General features: G+C 46.1%; 1 long non-coding RNA gene across 2 annotated transcripts; it reads left to right on the plus strand.

Moving 5' to 3' along the window:
- The first annotated feature begins 215 nt into the window (after window positions 1–215).
- LOC106147070 lies at window positions 216–3,920 on the plus strand. 2 transcript variants are annotated; one of them, XR_001231787.1, is made up of 3 exons: window positions 216–926; window positions 1,704–1,808; window positions 2,379–3,920. It is a non-coding gene; the product is annotated as an uncharacterized LOC106147070 (long non-coding RNA). The 2 variants fall into 2 exon arrangements; XR_001231788.1 differs by having other exon boundaries at window positions 1,717–1,808.
- The last annotated feature ends 201 nt before the right edge of the window (window positions 3,921–4,121 follow it).

The following is a 4,121-nucleotide window of genomic DNA, read 5'->3' on the forward strand; positions in this document are numbered from 1 at the left end:
CTTGAGAAACACTAAGGGGACTAGTAAAGTGCATTTCTGGGTATGACTGGCTGGGTCATAAGGGGTTGACCTTGGGACTATGCCTAGCTGCCAATCCCTTCCTCTCTGGGCTCTTTTGCTTTTCTGTGTTGCCATGAGTTGAGCAGCTTTCATCTACCATTTTCTCTGCCGTGATGTTTCTGCCTTGGAACCAGAAAAACACAGATTAAACCTCTAAAACTGTGAGCCAAAATAGACCATTTCTCTTTTAAATTCTCCTGTGAATGTCAGTATTTTGTTCCACTAATGGAATGCTGACTAATACAGCAAGGGTTCACAAATCCTACGTGGGCTAATTTGAATATCCCTGCATCTGAAGATGGCCAAAAAAAGCACGACACACACGAGTTCCAGGTCCCTGAAGAAAGGACACAGGACTCAAGCTTTCATCTTGAACCTGCCCTGGGCCACCACTCTGACAACAACCCACCACTGCACACAAATCATTTTAAGTTGACCTGTGTCCCTTCCAGAAACAATCCATGTGCTCCCATCATTTCTCTTGACACAGTATGTTCCCTGAGGCATTATGATCTACCTCTAAGGGGTCCTCGTACTCGTGAGCAGTCTCAGCTTGACATGGGCTTTCTCTTTCTCTCTAGTCGATATGCCCTTCACTAAATCCTGTATTTTCTCTTTTCTCTACTTCTGCTCAACCAACTGACTGCAGGCTAAGTGCTAAACTCAGATTCTCAATGTTTCAAGGGGTGACAGGGAACCATATAACATGCTCTTGACTCCCCAGCCCTACCTCCTAGTAATGCCATCTCCACATTATTTAACACTCACCACAGATGTCTGGTCCCTTCCACAAGAAGAAATCAGAGGCAGGACCCAGAGGGTAACCTGCTGCAGCAGATGCTCACTCAGGATCCAGCTACAGATGGGTAAGGTTTGAAAGTAAACTGGGCCAGACTGTTGGGGTCAAGACACGTTGTACAGGCTAGTGGGAGAGCCATTCTATGCTTGATTTTAAGAAATCAATTCTCTGTGAGTGTGATTCATTTTCTATAATTATTCATCATCACACTGAAGACTCAATGTCAGACACCATTAATTTGAGCCACCGTTTGAGTTTAGGTTTCTGAAAACATATCACAGCCTCCCTCCCTGACCTCACAGAATGCCCTAGACTGATGAGTTGAAACCACTCCCATTTATTTCTCATGCTTCTGCAGGCTTCAATTCCCAGGTCAAGGGCTGGCAGATTCCACATATGATGAGGACTCTCACCCTTACTTGGGAAAGTAACCAGCTTCACCTGTGTCCTCACATAGCTGAGACAGTTCTGGAGTCTCTTCCTCTTCCTAAAAGCCACTAATCCTATTATGGGAGCCCTACCCTGTTGACATCGTCTGACCCTCATTACCAACCAAAGACACATTTCAGAATACATCACACTGGGTGTCAGTACTTCAACGCATGAACTGTGGGGACAAAATACCCTGTTTGTAATAGACAGCACGAACAATGAGGACACAAAGGAAAATCAGATTCCCCAGTGTAGCCCTTCGTGTTTATGCCTGGTTCCTGGAGGTTGACAGACCAAAGAAAAAGGTTTATGCCAGGGAAGATGTGACAGGGACAAGAGGGTGTGCAGGGCCAGGTGTACTGGGAAGGGAGGGTGAGGGTGGAGGACAGTGACTGATCCTGAGCAATAACAGGCCAGTGCTCCAGTCCCTCTCCCCGCAGCATCCATCCATGAGCCTAGAGGAGAGCCTGAGGAATGGAACTAGACAAGCAACTTTGATCCCATGACCTACTACAAGGTGACTGAAGAGTGAATCAGGGACACTGGGTCTGGGACTGGGTTGTGGAAGGGCATGCACTCTATTCCTCTGTCCCAGAACTGTGATTCTGTCCTGGGATCAGCTATATTCACTGGGTCCTGTCACCTACATATTGCCAAGCAAGAGTGTTCACTACCACTGGCTCCACTTCAGGACACCTTGGTGTTCAGGAGGCTGTTGCCTTTACCAGCAAAGCTGGGAGTACTTGGTCTAAGAGTCCTAGAAGTTCTGACCTCACTCTGCATGGGGTTTCCTCTAAAGGTGGCTGTATAAAGGGGGAAAAGTTCCTCCAGCCTTGTCCCTATCCATGAGATGGAACCTGAGATTCCTGAAGATGGTAGGAGAGAAGACAGCACATTCAGCAGAAGAGAGCCTCTCAGGAACCCTGAGGACACACTCCTGCCCTTACTGCTTTTGTTCCACCTACTCCACTCCATTCAGGAAACAAATGAACAAATACAGAATCAAAGACATAGCAGCAGAGGGAAGCAACAGAATCATTTCAGCTTAACTTCCACTTTCTCCTGACTTCTGGCTCTTCTTTCCCAGGTCATCATTCCAAGGCTCAGAGTCCCAACTCAGGATCCCTGGATGGAGCAAAGACCTTTGGTGATCTCTGCAATAACTCACTTCCTGACCAGCACTTGGTGGTCAGCTGTTGTGTGTGGCCTTCACAAGGGCAGAAGGGTCAGTTGAGGGCTCTGCTAGGTGACCTTAGCCTGACTACATTCCTTGCAGGTGAAGAAGGATGTGTCCAGAACTCTGGTTATGCCCTAAGATCAGTACGCTCCTATCACTAGACCAGCTAGCCCCAGGGCATTGCTCTCATCCCTGCCTTTGGCTCCATCCTGGTGCCATTATGGCCTGTGACCTGGTTTCTCTACCAGTTCAGCCTCTGCCTTCCCACACTCCAGGTTCATGGAGTTTGAGGATGTAGCAAAAAAAAAAAAAAAAGGAAAATAAGATATAGTTAATGGGGGAGGCTAGTGATTGGATCACCTCTAGCTCCAACAAGGTCAGATTCTCTAAGGCCCCAACCCCTGCAGTTGTCCAGCAAGGCTAGCCATATTCCCACAGAGGCCCATGGTGGAGGCCAAAGAGGGCAAAGACAAGCCACTATCCCATGTTTGTTTGGTTTTCTCTCAGTTGGGGCATTTGTTCTTGCAAACAGAATATCGCCTCAGAACCTGGAGTTCCTGTTGGCCTTGGGCACAAAGTGGGTATTGATCATCCGTGCAAGGGCCAGACAGAGGGACTTTCCTGCTTTAAGGGGCCTACTGTGCACATCCTGATATTATATACATCCCTTCAAAGTCCCTTTCAGTCCTCTGTACCATTAAACAGTGTGTTAGAGTGGAAACCACAGCCACAGTTTTATTAAGGTCTTCTTTCTGCTTCCTGAAAAGGGCCAAGTGGTAAGGCTAGACCAATTTTGAGCCACACCTGGCCTTCATGAGTGGGTGGTTTGACCTGGCTTCTATGGAAAGAAACCACTGCATCTTGGAGAAACTTCAACTGACAACACCAGCAAGATCCCCTGCTTCAAGCCCCTTTATTAATGAAAATGCCTTGTCTAACAATCACTGGGAAGGCCTAGCTCTTAGGGACACTGTACTGGAGCTGCACTTTTATTCTAACTCAGAGTTGCAGGAAGTCTTCCAGTTCTGTGTGCATGAGCAGGACTGACAGAGTCCCTGATTTGTGGGACCTATCAGGGTGGCTAAGCAGCTGAGACACTGCCTGACCCTTAACATCGTAAATGTTTTTGCTTCAGGTTATTTAAAAATCATCTATAAAAAATTCATATAACACACATTGCCATTTAAACATTTAAGTCTGAGGGTTTTAAAAAATACAACTTGCAACTACGACTGCAGTAAATATATTCATAGAGTCTTATCACCTCAAAGAGTCATCACCTGCTATTTAGTGACTACCTCATGCATCTTTGCTGCAACCACTAGTTACTCTGTCTCTGCATATTTTTCCAGATTTGTGCCTAATCTAGTCCTTTTCCCATTCACTTTGTCATCTAGATGCATTGGGCTTATACATTTGATTTTAACATGCATTATTAAAATATGCATTCTCAATGGACAAATTTAGTGACATTTATTGTTTCACCTACACACATTCTTAATGAAAACTGGTCTGTCTGACTGTCTATCTATCTACCTATTTATCTAAAGCTGCCAAGAGTGATCTTGAACTCAGTGGGGATCCTTGTACCTTGGCCTCCCTTATGGCTGGGATTATAGCCATGTGCCGCCAAGCCTGGCTAAAAGTGACTTG

Source organism: Chinchilla lanigera, unplaced genomic scaffold (genome assembly GCF_000276665.1).
Source record: "Chinchilla lanigera isolate Chin_1 unplaced genomic scaffold, ChiLan1.0 scaffold00114, whole genome shotgun sequence".
NCBI lineage: Eukaryota > Metazoa > Chordata > Mammalia > Rodentia > Chinchillidae > Chinchilla > Chinchilla lanigera.